At 40.2% G+C, this 19009-nt stretch overlaps 1 protein-coding gene and 1 pseudogene across 3 annotated transcripts in view; both read left to right on the forward strand.

Annotated features, from left to right (window-relative positions):
* The window catches only part of CACNA1I (calcium voltage-gated channel subunit alpha1 I), a 1904325-nt gene that overhangs the window by 1546993 nt on the left and 338323 nt on the right, over positions 1-19009 (forward strand). The window lies entirely within an intron of this gene.
* LOC149457515 (omega-hydroxyceramide transacylase pseudogene) lies at positions 1922-11779 on the forward strand (annotated as a pseudogene).

A 19009-nucleotide genomic window follows, 5' to 3' on the forward strand; every position in this document is an offset into this window, starting at 1 on the left:
ACCATTAATGTTAGCCACAGTAACAAAAATCCAAGGACTGACTTCAGCTCAAGCTCCTTTCATAAGACACACCTCTCTGAGATGTTTTACCCAGATAGGGCTACCTAGGTGAAACGCCTCACAGGAGTGTATCATATGGGAGGTAATTGAGCTGAAGCCAGTCCTTCCCTATTTGATTTAAAATTCCAGGGCTTATTTATTTTTAACCAAAGCTCCTCAATCCACTATCCCCTTTTATTTTTTATTAATAGGAACACCATGTGTGATATTGTTATTAATTGCTTATGCCATCATATGTCTTTATGGATTAATGTGCTGCTGCTACTTTACATGTGTAATCCTCTTTTGGGGGAGTTATGGGAAATGACCCTCCCCAAACAGGATAGTACGTTAAACCTGTAGGTAAAATGGAGAACCAGAGCCTTCACTAAGTGGAAGAGTGGCATTTGATAATAACATTGGCACTGCTAGGACAAGGCCTCTGTGAACAGAAGGGATTCCCTTCATGGGAAATTAACCAGTAAACTAATCAGAGTAATTAGTAGCAGGGGAACTATTGCAACCTGTGTATAACATTAACCACAAGTATATAGATGCACACCAGTATAGAAATACAAGCTTTATATAAGAAAGGGCCTGACAGGAGTTCTAATGGAAGTGTGCACATATACTGGAGTATATATTTAATAATAAAGATACCTTCAGAAGAATGATGCAGCAAAGTCCAGTTGCAGTGGCCCGTGAAGATAATTGGAACACAGCTTCTCATTGGAAAGAACTGTGGTGTGGTACTGGAACTCTGGAGTCAGCCTATCTACTCTGTGCTCCTTTTGGGGTTTTCAATCCATCCACCAGGGACCGAAAGTGCTAATACATAATTATACAAAATACTGTGAAATTAGCAGCTTACAGTAGAGGGTAGCAAATCCCTACACATGTTTTTCATATGTTTCCATTTTAGAGCAAAGATTAACAGGGTGTTTATACACTTAGGAACACCACTGTATAATCCTGACCACAAAAAATCTAAATGTTCTGCATTGTATGTTCATACACAAGTGCCATTTAACTTAACTCTTTCACCACCAGGACCTTGCCCCACTTATAGTTAGCTTGTCTTCTAGATCAGATGTCGTTTCCTCGGAACTCCCCATAACCAAGCATGCATGGCTGAAATTTACATAAAAACTGAATGTCAAGGGCTCTAATAATTCTTAAAAGAGTTCACAAATCTTATGTTTTGCAAAAATTCAAATCACATGTACTCTCTCCAAATTACCTAATTTCTGACTAATAAAACTCCTACCATACAAATCAATCATTTTTCTTTTTTTTTAATCACACCCTCACAAAAAAATCTAAAAGTGGTGATCAGAAGTCACTCTTACCTGCTATCTGAGCTTATAGAAGAGAATGTTTCAATTCATAAAAAGCATAGTCCACAAAAACAACAGTGCATTACTATTATTTTTTTTAAGCCATGCCCTTAACACAACTTGACCCTAGTTTAGTGGGAAGCTTTTAAATGTGTTCTGAAGGAAATCTTTTTAAAGCATGGCTTCCGTCTTAAAAAGAAGGAGAATCACTACTGAGATCTCTGTCAAACCATATAACAGATTTAGAAACACTACCTAAAGGAAAACCAAGCACATTAATATATCAAAGGATAAATAGACAACCAACAGAATTTGGCTTAGAAATCAAGAAAAAGGCCTGTGCTTTCTTACAATGGACACCTGACATGTTTATAGCAAATAAATCCAAATCAGACAAAGATCTATCTCACTGCCAACATTATTACCCAATTTTGATCAATGTGGATTTGAACATCTATGCCAAATTGTTTATTTTAAGCCTAAAACCCTTCACATCGCATCTTATACATTACTAAAAACATGTGCCTGTTACTAAAAGCGAAAATATGGGGATATCAATACTAAAGAGGTGTCTTAGTGGGCAGTATATGCAGGAAAAGAGTTCCAAGGGTATGTCAGCAACTAGTTGGTGCAGGTAAATAGTGTGCAGGGTATGACAGATGGCTGTATGTGTAAGGTAAGAGAAGAGTTCAGATGGCATGACAGAGGCCAGTATGCACAGAGTGCAGTGGGTATGACAGAAGGCTGTAGGGTTTATTTACTAAAGCTGGAGAGTGCAAAATCAGGTTCATTTCTGCATAGAAATTAATCAGCTTCTAACCTCAACTTGTTCAATTAAGCTTTGGCAATAAAACCTGAAAGCTGATTGTTTTCTATTTGCACTCTCTAGCTTTAGTAAATAAATCCCAGTATGTGCAGAAGAAGAGTGCAGAGGATATGACAAGGAGCAATGAGTGTACGAGGAGTGTGAAAGCAGATAGCATGTGCAGGAGGGCGATATGGGTTTTGGATTTTGTGATGGGAGGCAATATGTGCGGAGGGTATGTCTGGGGAAAATACTGTATATGCGGGAGGAGGAGAGGAGTGCAGAGAGTATTACATAGTTATTATATGCAGGAGAAAAGCTTGTATGGTATTACAGGGGGAAATATGTACAGGAGAGGAGTATGGCGTATATGACTGTGAGCAGTATGCGTAGGAGATGAGTGGGGAGGGTACGAAAGTGCATAGTCTGTGCAGTAGAGGAGTCTGGTGGTAAAGCAGGAAACAGTATGTACAGGAGAGAATTGTGAAAGGTATGACAACAGGCATTATGTGCATGAAAAGAGTATGGGATGAACAGGCAAGCAGATATACTGACAAGAAGAATCAATTAACTACCACGTTGCTCCACAGTGCCGTGGTAATTCATTAAGAATTACAAGCTGACAGCCAAAAAGACTGTCTGGACTTGTAATTCATCCATTCACAGAACACTGTGAATGAATGATGCGGCCATGTGAGCAGAGCCCTTCATGGCCACTTTTTTTTAAATTGTGACAGCTAGTGGGGAAGAGAAGATTCCCCACTGGCTGTCACAATGGAGAGCGGGAGCCGGACCATTCGGAACATGTTACACCATGAATATGGGTGTGACATGTAACATGTAACGATAGGTGAGCTTATCCTTTAAGTTGGTCATAGATAGATCAAAATTTGCCCGGTTCAGCAGGGACTAGCTGAATTTCGTTTCATGTATAGCTGCAGAATGAGAATGAATAAGAGTCCTGCTGTCAGAATACAATGTCCCAGTGGGAGGATTCCTCCATCCACCTCGCTTGTGTGGATAGTGGATTTTGTTTGCTTTGATGCAAAATATATAATAGCAGCAACATGTAACGCCAAAAAAAGGTCCAAAATACAAATTTCAAACAGCATTCCTTGACCCCTTTATGACCACCTAACACATATATGCGGCATCCAGGCATATACATTTAGCACAAACTTGCGCTAAAATGTATAGAAAGAGGATGGGAACATGCCCATCCATTTTAGTCACGTGCTGATATCTATTGACATACATTTTGATGTCCATTGACATACATTTTTGATATCCATTGACACGCATTACAGCGTGCATTAAAACGCACCGCATTTTCACAGAATATCCTGTGCATTGTGTTGACATCCGCTTACATTCATTGCATTTCTCTAAAATACATTTTTTTTTGTAATTAACTTTTTATTGATTTTCAAATATTTACAACAAACACAGTTGCATAGAAACACAGTATGACAAACATAAAGCAACAAAAGGATAGAGAAATAGGCTAATCGAAGAGAGGTACATAGGTACATACAATGTCAATACATAACAGTGAATTAGCAATCATTTCAGACAATTGAGTAGACAAATCAGAATTGGAAGTATCCCATGATTCCCAAACTGCTTCAAAAGTGGGTACAGAACAGTTTAAAGGCACTGTTATGGGTTAGATCTAATGGCTATGGCCAGTGATTCTAAACAGAGGATAAACAACAAAGGGGAAAGCAGACATCCCTGGCGCATACCATTTAACATACAGAAGGAGGGTGATAAAAACTATACCAATTTGACCTGGGAGGTGGAGTAAAGAGCTTTCAAAGCTGCTATAAATGGACCGGTAAACCCAAATCTCTCCAGGACAGACTAAGTCTAACTAAGTCGGGCAAACGCTTTTTGGGCATCCAAGCTTAACAAGAGGGTGGGAGTCGAGGACTTATTAATAAGATTGATCAAGTTAATAGTCCTCCTAGTGTTATCTGCGGCATGTCTAGCCGGTACAAAACCCACCTGGTCTCTGTGTATATGTTTGGAAATACACTTGGCCTGTCTGTTAGCTAGTATTTTCATAAATATGTTGTAATCAGAGTTTAATAAGGCTATAGGACGATAATTATCCTGAAGGGAGTGGTCCTTATCTGGTTTGGGGATCACTGTGATGTATGCGCGTGTAAAATCATTGTGTGGATGTGACCCCTGTAGGTACATTTTACATTTTAGTGCAACGCAGGTCAATGCAGCATTGTATTGTGAATAGGACACATTGTAAATCATTGTTTTTCAGATTTCCATCCATTGATCTATGTTTTAGAGCTGCGCTAATTTGCAGATCAACACACTGGTGTGAATTGGCCCTTAACCCTGCCACATACATGCTGTTCTTGTGTTTTTTGCTGGACTCCCAGCACAGAGATCAGGCTGTCCGTGACAGCCCCAGGTCACTACTAACCAACAGGACCTGGAAGAATTGTCAGTGTCAGTTAGTCAGCCCCGGGTCAGTACTAACCATTAGGACCTGGAGGAAATGTTATTGTCAGTGTCAGTAGTGGCAGTGTATCCGTTAGCCACAGTGTGTCAGTTAGTGTCAGTATGTTTAGGTAGGAAAAAAAAAAACAACAAAATACGCACTATTGATTCTTGGCCCACCATGGGCACAAAGAATAAATCACATGCACATATATAGCATCCCCATGATCATCAGAAGTAGGAACATTTATTTTGTAGATTTTTTTGGTGGAGACCCATGGTAATGGCATAAAAATGTAAGACTACATTTAAAAATAGGGTTTTTTTTTACTATTTTTGGCCAGTTTTCCTTTCATAATAAAACAAAATTAGTAGATATCCATTGCCATTTAACACAAAATGAAAGCCCAATCTGTCTTTAAAAAAAATAAGGTATATTCCTCCTGGATACATTAAGTAGCTGCGATGATGTGTACAGTTTTACTAACACATATGAAAGTTGCAAAATTGGGCTTGGGAATTAAAGTTTGTTTTGACCCTGGTCATCAAGGGGTTAACTTATGTAGATCATCAGTGCACCCTTAGTAGTCAGTGGTGTCCCACCTTTATTGGACTAATTCTCACTTATTAGGGTGAACTTTAAATGCTAAATAAGGTCATAAAATTATTTCACCCACCCAGAGGGCCTAATACACACAGGCAGAGCTAAGGTGACATCATCATGGTGAGTGACTCATAGGCATTTTCTCTGGCGTTTTGACAGCAGCAGAATCTGTGAAAGCTTAGGATCATTCATCTGTGAAAGGTTTTATGTGCATGGCTTTGAGGGCACTACTATATGTGAGTATTTTTTAAGGTTTTAAAAAAAAACTGCTTGTATGCAGAAAGCAAAAAAAAGGCAAACCTCCAAAAGTAAAATATTTTTAAAAAAAGCTAATATTTCAGTTCTCCCACATTAAATAGAATATATAAAACACAAATTCATCTTTATAATCCAAACAGATTGTATAAACTACCTACTTAAGGGTCATGCATCTGTTAAGACCAGATGGCCACTGCTGTGGTGCTCATCACTTGTAGCAGCAAACTATAAAGGATGCTTGCACTCCGAGACCTTGTTGCTTATTATTGTAGACATTTATCTTCCACGCTCACGTTCCAGAACCTTGATTCAGTTAATCTGCTTCTATGCACCAGAGGTGATCTTAGAGTATACGCAAACGTGTGTAAATATATCTAGTATATATTATTATTATTATTATACAGTATTTATATAGCGCTAAAAGGTTTGCTCAGCGCTGTACATTATAGTGGGGGACAGTACATGAGACAATACAGTAACAAAACAGAGCACAAGGGATTCAAGGGCCCTGCTCTTTCAAGCTTACAATCTAGGAGGGAGGGGATAGTGGTACAGGAGGAAGTGGCTGTGGGGGATGGAGTGGTGGGAGGAGAGGAGGAGATCGGATGTTAGGTGAGGGCGGGGTAGGCTTCCCTGAAGAAATGGGTTTTCAGAGTGCGCCTAAAGGTGAGGAGGGTAGGTGACAGTCTGATGGATTGGGGTAGTGAGTTCCAGAGGATGGGGGAAGTCCTGGAGAAGTCCTGCAGTCGGGCGTGGGAGGTGGAGACCAGGGAGTTAGAAAGTAGGTGGTCTTGTGAGGAGCGAAGATTACGGGTAGGGTGGTATTTGGGTATCAGGTCGGTGAGGTAGTTTGGGGCAGCATTATGAATGGCTTTGTACGTCAATGTTAGTAGTTTGAATTTAATGCGCTGGGCAATCGGGAGCCTAGTGGAGGGAATGACAGAGGGGGGTGGCAGAAGCGGAGCAGTTAGTGAGGTGGATGAGTATGGCCGCTGAGTTCAGGATAGACTGAAGAGGGAATAGTCTGCGATGAGGTAGGCCGGAGAGAAGGGAGTTGCAGTAGTCCAGACATGAGATAATAAGGAAGTGAACGAGTAGTTTAGTAGTGTCTGGGGTTAGGAACAAACGTATTTTGGAGATGTTGCGGAGGTGGAGCCTGCATGTGTTTGCCAATGATTGGACATGGGGTTGGAAGGACAGGTTTGAGTCTAGAGTGACACCTAGGACTTTGGCTTGTGGGGTGGGACTGATGGTGACATTGTTGATAGTGATGGAGAGGGTGGGGGGGGGGGGCGCATGGGCTGGGGGGGAAATCAGGAGCTCGGTTTTGGAAAGGTTCAGTTTGAGGAAATGGAGCGACATCCAGTCTGATATGTCGTTCAGTAGGTGGGTGATACGGGTAGAGACTGAAGGGGTGAGTTGAGGGGTGGAGAGGTAAATTTGCGTGTCATCGGCATAGAGGTGATAGTTGAAGCCGTGGGAGTATATCAGTTTGCCGAGGGAGGAGGTGTAGATGGAGAAGAGAAGGGGCCCGAGGACAGAGCCTTGGGGGACCCCAACAGAGAGGGGGAGAGAGGGGGAGAGAGGGGGAGGTGGTAGCATTATAGGCAACGCTGAAGGAGCATTGGGATAGATAGGAGGAGAGCCAGGAGAGAGCGGAGTCTCTGATGCCAAGGGAGTGTAGTTTATTAAGAAGGAGGGGGTGGTCGACTGTGTCGAAGGCCACGGAGAGGTCGAGGAGGAGGACTGAGTAGTGGCCATTAGCTTTGGCGGTTAGCAGGTCATTAGTGATTTTGAGTAGGGCGGTTTCGGTGGAGTGTAGGGGACGGAAGCCAGACTGTAGTGGATCGAGGAGGTTGTTGTCAGTGAGGTGGGCGCTTAGGCGACTGTAGACTAAGCGCTCAAGGACTTTGGAAGTAAATGGCAGCAGGGAGATGGGTCTAAGGTTGTTCAGGTCAGTGGGGTCCAGGGAGGGTTTTTTGAGTATGGGGGTGATGTGCGTGTGCTTTAGGGGGGAGGGGAATGCGCCAGTAGAGAGGGAGAGATTGAAGATGTGGGTGAGGGAGCGTAGGATGGAGGAGGAGGGTGACCGGAGGAGTTGTGTGGGGACGGGGGCAAGTGGTGAGGTGGGCTTCTGAGAAGACCTTAGTAACCTCCTCAGTGGTAGCAAGGCTGAAGGAGCGGAGTGTTGGGGAGGTTATAGTGTCCGGGACGTTAGGTGTGGTGGGGGGTAGGGTGGTTGCGAGGTCAGAGGAGGGGAGAGTTGATAGGGTTATAGTGGGAGGGAGGCTAAGTGGGGAGGTAGGTTGAGCATTGGTAATGTCCTTACGGATTGCGTCGATCTTATTTTGGAAGTGATTGGCAATCTCGTGGGCGGTGAGTGAGGTACTGGGTGGGGGGAGAGAGTAGAAGTGGAGAAGAGTCAGCGGGGACAGGTGGAGAGTATATACTATATATATAAAGTATATCATTATAAATACCTTTTTTTTTTCTTTTTTTTTATAAGTGATCACATGACCTCTGTTCTCAGCTGCACGAAAGTCTTAGAGAGCTGGAGACTGCAGAGGGCATGTCAGCAGGAGGCATAGAAACAACAGGGCACTGATCTGTCCATTGTTTGTGCAGGGGGCATGTCAGCACACCTCTGACCATTGGATTACAGGCAGGCTAGAATTCCAAGTAGTATGCAGAGAAGAAAACTGACCACACTGGGATGACTGTGCTACTGCATATCGTGATCAGTTTAAAATAGGAAAGCAGGGAGATTGCCAGAATTACCTGGTATTTCACACAAAAGAAGCAATGTAAAGAGAAAAGGATACCTTTTAATACATGTACATGTTACAACAGGCACATATCAGAAATATGAAATGTTGGGGTAACATACACTTTAATGCACAAAAAGAATTCACAATATCTTGCCTTGCCTTTGCCAAGTCAGTTAAAAAATGCCATTCTGAAGTATACATTATTTACTCTGGCTTTGCAAATCTGTTAAAATATGGGGTCTTTTACTAAATCACTTTAAAATGAATGCATGTAAGGTATAAAGTTGTCTGTTATTTCTCCACATTGTGTGATGCATGCATTGTAGGATTCGCTGGGCAGGACAAGGGAATGCATGCATGTATGTGCAATTTGACTGTACTTATGACATAGGATACTTGTTAATTTTTTGTATGAGTTTGCATACCCAAATAGCTTTTATATTTTAGATAGGGTGGAGAGAGATTAGAACACCTGTTGAGTTTTTAATTGTTGCAGCTGCTGGTGTTGGCTAGATCTACCTTCTCAATTTTTGCTGGTGACCATTAATACCAAAAGTGAAAGACAATGCCAAATTGTGAGTGACTACCAGAGTAGGAATACAGAGGAAATCTTACAGTGGAAACATTAGTTCTGGTGAATACAAGGAATTTCTCTCACTTTGGAGGGATTTCCTCTTAGCCTCGGTTCACATCTGTGCGGGTGGTGCCACTGCAGGACCCACACAAATGCATGCAGCTGCACCACCCACACAGAGGAATGCGGAATCCACAGGTGGGTACCATTAATTCTAATAGCACGCCGCCCGCACTGGAAATCGCAACTGTGCTGGAAACCTCGATTCCCATGTAGGCTACGATTTCCAAAGTAGTGCAGTGTCTTCTTCCCTGCATGTCCCGGGGCATGGGAGTACATTCTAATGAAAATCGTGGCCTGCAGGACCACACAGATGTGAACCAGGGCTTACTGCTTGTTGTGACAAAAAATAAAAGTGGAATGCAGATAGTATACAAAACCTGAAAGGTGTTATAATCCTCCCTTAGTCTTTCCAGAAAGAAAAACCTTAAGTTATACTTTAATTGTTTTTTTGAAATTTTTATATTAAAGACAACAAAAATGAACACCTTTTAAAAATACATACATCATCTTTGCATGATTTTGACCTATGACTACTGAAATTACCCTCTTTGTGAGCTTATCAACTTTTGCAAGCAACCTAGCATTTACTCCCTGTTCAGTCTATTTGCAAATGTTTTTGTTACTTTTAGGCTACTTTCACACTGACCCGTCGCAAAATTACAGCAAAAATGCACAGGTGTTTTTACCGCATTTTCTGTGCATTTTTAAAGGACACATGACTTAAAACTGCACCAAAAACGCTTCTCAGGGGTGTTTTTAAGGTGCTTTTCAGTAATTTTTCAGCCCTTTTTTATTTATTTCAATGGAAAGATATGTTTTTGGGGTGTTTTTTTTAACTCCCTAAACATGCCCCAAAGATGCTGCTAGCAGGAGTTTTTACACCGCGCCTCAAGCGCAACGCCTCAGTGTGAAAACATACATAGATATACATTCACATACACAGGGAATCCGTTTTCTTAAGCTTTTCATGCACTTTTTATCGCAAAAAGGCTTCAAAAACTCCTCAGTGTGAAAGCAACCTTACTGAGACTCTACAAGGCAAATGCACTTGCAAATGTTTGGGTGGCTTTACTAAAGGCAAATAGACTGTGCACTCTGCAAGTACAGCTGCATTCATTTTCCCCAGAGTTTAGTAAATGCGGGGAAGCTTCACTTTCTATAGACATTCTGGTAAGTTAATTGTATTCTGTCTAACCCTAGGTTCACACCTAAGCGTTTATTGCAGCATTTTGCAGAAACGCAGTACAGTCCATTTAACATGATTTCCTATGGGACAAGTTCACATTTCTGCGTTTTCACCCGGTGCGTTTTTTGGAAAGGGTCAGGAACTTTTTTTAAACGCAAAACGTTGCGTTTTGGTTCTATAGACTTCAATGGCAATGCTGCAGAAAAGCATGTTTTGCATTTTTGCTGTGTTTTTGCTGTGTTTTTGATTATTTTTTGGTGCATTTTGCATTTAAAATCTGCCTAGCAACAAGAAAAATAAAAAAATGTAAAAAAAAGCCCGCAAAACGCATAAACAACGCGGCAAAAACGCAAGTGCAAAAGTGAACCAAACGCAATATGAATGGAAGATGGGTTAAACAGCTTCTCATCCCAAGACTGAATAGTTTTTCCCTATGCTAGGGCATTCAGATATTTGTGTAATGCAATCATATCTCCTAAATTAAAGTGGTTGTAAACCCTTACATATACCCAGTGAAGTGATTGGGCTCAGGTGATACACAGAGATGAAGCAAATCCTCCTATATAAATTGTATCTGTTTATCTGAGTCTCAGTAGTGAGGAGAACTCTGAAAGCTGATTGGAGGGAAGAGACCCCCACCACGCAGCTCACAAGAACAGAGCTAACGCTGCCAATCTGCTGGAGGGCCCTCCTTTTGTCGCCATTGTTCCCTTTCTGTCAAGTAATTCATGCCGATAGCAGAATAATGAGGCAGCAGACAGAAGTTACACTTAGTGATCTTAAAAGAGACAAGCACACACTATAGAGGGAAATGCTTTGTTCATATTTCATGTCTGAGGTTTACAACCACTTTAAGTGTCTCTTTTCCAGGGGGAATAGGTTTAATGTCTGCAATTATTCTTCATAGCTGAGGTCCCCCAGCCCCCTTATTAGCTTAATAACCCTTCTCTGAACTTTCTCGAAATCCAGCACATCCTTCCTAAGGACTGGTGACCTCTTTGCACTTGTGATACTTCTAAGCTTTGTAGGACAGTATTGCCATGTTTTGAATTACCATTTTTGCCAATAAGATTAAACATTTTTTTTCTAGTAGGAGGAACTTCACCTATTTAATGCAATTTATGGTGTCTAACATAAAAATAATATTACAGCGCAAAAATAAAACAAACAATAGTGATTATATCAACAGTGATGAGATAATAAAAAAAATAATATAAACAACCCTCTATCTCTCTCATTCTCTGGAAGTGTATTTTTTGCTTTGTATCAGATTGGAGCAGTGAAGGCTCTTCTGGACCTGGCCCCTGAGATCCTAAAGGCTGTTTCCAAAGTGTATGGAGCCTCAGCAGGATCTCTGGTTTCAGCTGCGGTGGTCTTCAATGTAAACCTCGATGAACTGCAACAAATCAATGATGCAGCAAATGAGGCTAGAAAACCCATTCTTGGGCCATTTTACCCAAGCTTTAATCTACATACCATTCTGAAGAATGCACTACCTAGATTTGTGCCAGAAAACGCAGATCACTTAGCAAGTGGAAGGCTTCATATTGCTCTTACATGACTGTTAGATGGAAAAACTATGCTGGCCTCTGATTTCAACTCCCAAGGAGGAGGTTATACAGGCTTTGATCTGTAGCTGATTTGTTCCCCTTTATTGTGGCTTTGTCCCACCTTCATTCTGAGGCATGACTGTCAAGCAAGCATTTCTTCTCTGATCTGGTTCATTCCGGGGAACACATTTCACCAATAAAAGCTCATTTGACTCTTAAGCCATACAAGCTAAGAGTCCATCATATCTGATGAGTGTGGATTGTACCAGAAGGTGATCACGGATAGTGTGGGGATATTGTTTAACCTCCCTAGTGGTATTCCCGAGTGTAGCTCGGGGTAAAATGTCAGTACCAAAAGCGGTAACCCCGAGCTACACTCGGGTTTACCATGCGGCGCTGCATAGGGAGTCCCTGCAGAGCTTACCTTGTCCTTCGCTCCCGCAATGTGTATCCTGCAGCGTCCCCAGCCATCTCCTCCGGCCGATGCCGGCATCCGGCTTCTGTGTTCCGGTCCCTGTGAAGTCGGGACGTACGGGCGGCGGCAAATTTGAAAATGTTAAAAAATTTCATTTTTTTCCAAACAAATTTTACATAGTAAAACATTGCTGTTTGAACCCATTTCACATACATTTTGTCCCTAGTGCTTTGTCCTGTGCCCTGCCTGCATTTTGTCTGTTCTTTCTGCCTGGAAACTGAGAAAAGTCCATGGCGTCCAAAAAGCGTCCCTTTAGGTCAAAAGTGGTTTTAGACCAGCTAGAGAACAGCGATAGTAAATCAGAACTACTTGCAGAATTGAGTGATAATGATTTGTGGGGAAATTCGTCATCAGACACTGAAAACGATTTTGCGACTTTTGCTCAGCGATGTGCGAACTTGGCGTTCTATTTCAAATTTCAGTGTTTTTGGTTTGATTATATTATTGAATTAAATTTATAATTACAAAACTACATATTTCCATGCAAAATAATGGTACCGCTTTCAGCACCAAAAATCTGAAATAATCATACCGCTAGGGAGGTTAAGGAACACATTTGGTCTTTTGGCACCTTTTCTTTGACTGGAACGCTGTATCACCGTTTATTTGGTACAGTGGACTTTTATTTTTTTATTATCTCATCACTGTTGATATAATCATTATTGTTTGTTTAATTTTTGTGCTGTAATATTATTTTTATGTTTGGTGTTTTTTTATCTTATGAACAGCAACTCTTGCAATAAACGTTGGTTTTCTAGGAACAATAGTCACACCTTGAAGCACTAATTTCTCTTCTTTTCTAAACATATACACAACTCTTGATGTGCTGCAAATATCCATATATTTCTCTCCAACTCATATTACTAAGTAACAGAATTGTTTTCATGGCCTATTTTTTTAAGAGGATCACTGAAGGTTTTTAACTGTTGTTAAAACATTTAATTCTTCCGAAAGCTTTACAATCCCTAATTTCTTGCTGCATGTTTATATACCAGCATACCCCAATTCCTGTGAGAGCTATGGGCCTTAACTTGTGTTTATATAGTTTCTTGTGTTGCACCACTTTTGACACTATGAGATAATTAAAAATAATGTTTTTATCCTTGGCATCTGGAGACTGTCTCAGTAATGCTGCTGCATCAAAATCTATATTCAACATCTAGCAGAAAAGAACATAACACATGGACCATTTTTTACCCACTAATACTGTGAAATACAATATTAAAACCATAAATTGTTATATAGCTGTACTTAGTGTACCTCACAGTATATTACAAAAATGTAATACCCGTCACTGGGATGGAAAGAGAGGTAAAATGTTTAAAGTGGTATTAAACCCAAAAGCAAATCTATTATTATATATACATTCGTTTTTGACCGTTTACATCTGTTTTTTTTGTCCGTTCCTTTTTTTTTTTATGGAAGAAAAATAAGGATTTCTAACCTTTAAAAAATCGGTTGTTAACAGATGCAAACAGATGATCATACGTTTACATCCGCTAGTCCATAGAAATACATGGGTGTCCGGTTTTCATCCATAAACGGGAACTATGTGTATCTAAACCTACTAATGCATCTAACACTCCCTTTCCCGCAGACTGACAATACTGCTTGTAACGTAACGGACATGTAAGATTTGAGTGGATAAAGATTTGATCAGTGGAAATATGGAATCATAGCCATAACAGGTTGAGTAGATTAGATTATGTCAGGCCCTTTCATTACAAAGGTGTGTTCAGGAACAGTCTGGTCATTAAGGATGTATATTGAGCCCCTGGGCAGTAGGGAAATTAATAGACTGGTACAAACAAGGGGTCATCATTTGATCTGGGATACAGATGTGTATGTATACACAATTACTCATAGGCCTTACAGACTCAATCATCAATTAGCATTAATTAGTCTAAAGCAGTGTTTCTCAACTCCAGTCCTCATGGACCCCCAACAGGTCATGTTTTCAGGATTTCCCTCAGATGAAACAGCTGTGGTAATTACTAAGGCAGTGAAACTGATCAAATCACCTGTGCAAAATAATGGAAATCCTGAAAACATGACCTGTTGGGGGTCCATGAGGACTGGTGTTGAGAAACACTGGTCTAAAGCCAGGTTCCTGGAGGTGACACCTTTTGTGTGTCAATCAGGTTATCACTTTCTGGGAAAACCAGTTTGGAGCTAAGTGACAGCACACAGACTGTCTGCCTTATGTGGAAAACTCTGTAGGTAATATTCACATCATATACGGTTTTAGATATTCAAGTGTAAGTCCCCCTCTTTACCACCCTGTCGCGGCCGCATGTGCGCGTCTCGGTTAGCTAGTCGCTGTGGGCGTGGCGTGTGGTGGACACGTGACAGGGTGATCCTTGACACTGCTGTCGAAAGGTTTCTCTGTTGCTCATTCATCCAGAGTGTAGGCACCCTGGAGGTATTCCCGAGTGTAGCTCGGGGTAAAGTTTCAGCACCACAAGTGGTTAACCCAAGCTACACTTGGGAATAAATGATAATACCTCAATATGCTCACCCTATAGCCAAAGCAAACAAGTGCTAAACTAAATAAACTATGTATAAAGGTTTAAATCAATTGAATCAAGTACATATAATAATAAACGCAGTGTCAAAAAAAAAAATATATAAACGCAGTGTCCAAAAATAATTATAAAACGCAGTGTCCAAAATACCAAGGTATAAATCAATTGAATCAAATACATATAATAATAAAAACACAGTGTTCAAAAATAAATATTATAAACGCAGTGTCCAAAATACCAAGTGTCCAAAAATATTAAAGTCACACACTAAAGATGCAAATCCAAGTCCTTTCTGCAGACACTTTCCCAAAAAGACTCCAAACTCCAAAGTGATCCTCAAAAAATAAGAAACTAAAATAGTGTATTATCCTTAAAACAATAATGTACAATCATATACAACATCAAATGTGACCATATATGTGAATCAAGTGCTTGACAGAAAAAACGTGCTAGTGAAACACTCAGGTGATCCAACAAATCAAAAAAACCAAAGTGCTAGTAGTAGTGCACACTTCTATAGTGTAATGACTGAATACCCTTACCAGATGGCAAAAGAAACAGCACTTTAATATCACTAGGGGTATACACCATCCAAGGAAAGCTAATCCAGCCTGGATATGTTCATTGAGATGTCCTTATAGCCTCATGGATAATGCTCCTAGCTGTCATCAGGACCTTGGGCAGGATTACTCCATAGTATTCATAGTACCCATAATATAAAAAAGGATATATAGTGTAATTCCGTAAGGTATAAATAAATAACACTTTATTATGCTCTTACTTTTAAAAACAGATAAATAGCACCACAGCTCTCATAACCCAAACTTCTTACAGAGCCTCAGCAGCTATCAGAAGCATCTGGATGTGATTTCTTATCTCCAAACCTTAATGTAGAGTCCTAGCAGTAGACCAGAGCATCTGGATAAGATCTCTTAATCCAAAAACCCCATGCAGAGTCTTAACAGCTAGCAGAAGCATCTGGACAAGATAACACTACATGCCAAACCTCTTACAGAGTCTCAGCAGCTAACAGAAGCATCTGGGTCAGATTTTCCAATTTCCAAAATGGCCGATTTGCCACTTCCAGTTCCTGCATTTTGTCTGACATCACTTCCTTGACATATAATCAATAAATGCGTGTTGCAATTAATCAAACACAATATACCCCTACAGGTATAAAACCAAAGTGATCAATAAGTAATTAATAGTGTCATACGTGGATATCCTTATAGGGAATATTTCATGCAAAAAAGTGACACATATAATCATAAATAATAAAGTGACAAAACACATAACAGTACTCAAAACAAAGATGAACCAATCTTCAGTTTCAAAAAAAGTCCAAACAATTGATAATAATGATACTAATGATGACACAATGCTTAGTGCAGGTCTTCACTCTTCATGCAAAGTAATGTGCAGTGTGCGTGATTCACACGTGACAATCCTTTAACGGCTAAAATGCCCCCTCACCTCCTTACTTAGACCCCAAAGGGCCAGCACACTTTAAGGATCACACGATCCTATCAGATTGAATTCCTCTCTGGGTATCGCTTTCCACCTCCAGCTTCCACCAGATTAGCAGCCAGCTTCTCCCAGGGTCATAATGAAATACAAACAGAGACCCTCCATAGTGCAACCAGTTTTATTCAGCAATAAATCGATAGAAAATAGAGTTCCACTCACAGTAAAGGACGAAACAATCCAGCCTCCTAGCACATGCTATGGGTGTACTGCATGGGTACTTCACAGGGTGATCCAATATGGCCCCCACGCCGGAAATGACGTCACCGCGTTAACGGAAGCTCCTCCCCATGTACCGACGCTTTGCGTCACGCTCACCACGTGACTTCATCAGGGTAACGCCCATAAAGGACAGAACTTCCTTATATAGGAGAGTCTGCACCAGTAATCATCCGGAGGCGGATCTCCGGCGGCCATCTTAAAGGAGCCAATTATCCGCTAATCCTTGCAGACACTGACCTGTCAAAGGAGGAATATTACCTCCGACACCCATATTCAAGTCAGGTCCTCCTATATACAATATATAATATCAACGCTAAAGTGCATATGAGTATAATACTCCAGGGGGAATAAAATTAAATAAAATAGGAGTACATAAACAAATTATATACTACTCCTAATAAATATATTTTATTTAGATAAAAACATTCTTAGGTGGAGGGTACCCTTACAAAAAGTGAGCCAGTGGACAAAAATAAAATAGAGCATATATACCAAAAATCCTCATATGCAGACTCACTCAAATCCTAAAAAAACTTATACATATATAACTTATAAAAAAATATTTTATTATTAAAATTTATTAAAAATAATCATTAAAATTATTCTCTACCCCACATACAATAGACCCTAATAGAATGAATAAAAATTTAAAAACTATTAGGGAGGGAACCTATCAGCCGTACAGACACCCATAACATAGGTTCACAACATAAACATATTCGCTATTAATTAGTAAACCACCAATATGTACCAGGATACTACACTTAAATTATATATTTAAAATCCCATAAAATATACAAATATACAATACTCATTATCAAACATCACTTAAAAAACAATTCAAGTCAAAATCCACATTTAGACCTCTCGGGGTCTGTGTTCGCATCTCATAAATAAACTTGGACTCAACCTGACTAAGGGAACGCACTTTGTTGAGTCCCCTCCAGTGACCTTTATACTTTTCAATCCCCCAAAATTTTAATGTGGAGGGATCTTTATTGTGATACATCAAAAAGTGCCTAGACACATTGTGCTTGGGGAAACCTTTTCTAATGTTCTGCACATGTTCACGCAATCGCTTCCAAAGTGGTCTCTTAGTCCTGCCCACATATTGGAGGCCACATGCACACTCCAGACCATAGATAACCCCCTCCGTCCTACATGAAATAAAATCACGAATTGGAAATTCTCGTCCCGTGGATTGGGCTATAAAGAAGGACATCCTTTTATTCTGCCCTTTGGTCTCTCTACAAGCAAGACAATTCCTACAGGGAAAAAAACCCTTTTGATCTAGGAATGTTACTCCTTTTTTATTTCCTGGTGGGTCCACCACATTTTTTACCACTTTATTCCTAATCGTAGGTGCCTTCCGATAAATAAAAGTGGGACGCTCCAATAAAATTTTATTTAAAATAGGATCCGCTTTTAGCACTGACCAATGTTTTTTAAAAATTCTTTCAACTTTTTTATAATGAATATTAAAATCTAAAATTATGGCTACTTGATCATTCATGTTCATATCCCTCACTCTATCAACCAACATCAATGATCTATCCATTTCTCCAATGTTCTTTATCTCATGCTTAATCTGTGTTGATGTGTAACCTTTTTTCGCAAACCGTTCACCAATTATTTTAACCTGTTCTTCATAATCTCCTTTCAACGTGCAATTTCTCCGTAAATGCACGAACTGGCCCCTAGGGATGTTTAAGAGCCAGGGGGGATAGTGGCAGCTATCCAGAGGGATATACCCATTCCGGTCCACCTCCTTGAAAAAGGTTTTAGTAATAAGTCCCAATTGCTCAATCTTAATATTTAAATCTAAAAAATTAATGGACTCATTGCTTACTTCCCAAGAAAAAACAATATTCCTATCATTGTTATTCAATGATTGAAGAAATATCTGTAAGGATTCCTTACTCCCTTTCCATACTACTAACACATCATCAATAAATCTTTTAAACAGCATAAGTTGTTCAGGATAATGTTGATAAACGGTTTCTTCCTCCCAATTCGCCATAAATAAATTTGCCACACTGGGAGCATACCTTGCTCCCATGGCTACTCCCTTTATCTGTTGAAAGAACTTTTTGGCATGCCAGAAATAATTGTGGGACAAACTATAGTCAAGGCATTCCATTAAGTACTTCCTTTGTGTCCAGGACAATTCACTATATTCCCTCAAGCCCCAGCATACTGCATTTATAGCATCTTCATGTCCTATAATCGTGTATAGAGACGCCACATCAGCACTTGCCAGGTAAATACTGGGGTCTCCTTTAATGTTATTCAGCAGCTGGATTAGATGCTTGGTGTCCCGTAAATAGGATCTTGTCTTCTTAACTAGCGGTTGCAGAAATATATCTATATAGTGGCATAACCTGGCCAACACAGATTCGATACCATTTACTATTGGCCTACCCGGGGGATTCACTAAGTCTTTATGTATTTTAGGGATAGTATATATCACTGGGATCCTACATGTTTCTGGAACTAAAAATTTGGCCTCCTTCTTGTTAAGAATTTTCAGTTCCCTTCCCCTTTTAACCAATATTGTCAGGTCCTTTTTATATTGAAAAGTCGGGTCCTTAGGGAGAACTTTATATGTAGTCCTAT

Source organism: Staurois parvus, unplaced genomic scaffold, assembly GCF_062004578.1.
Source record: "Staurois parvus isolate SC_StPar_1 unplaced genomic scaffold, SC_StPar_1.0 ptg000316l, whole genome shotgun sequence".
Taxonomy (NCBI): Eukaryota; Metazoa; Chordata; class Amphibia; order Anura; family Ranidae; genus Staurois; species Staurois parvus.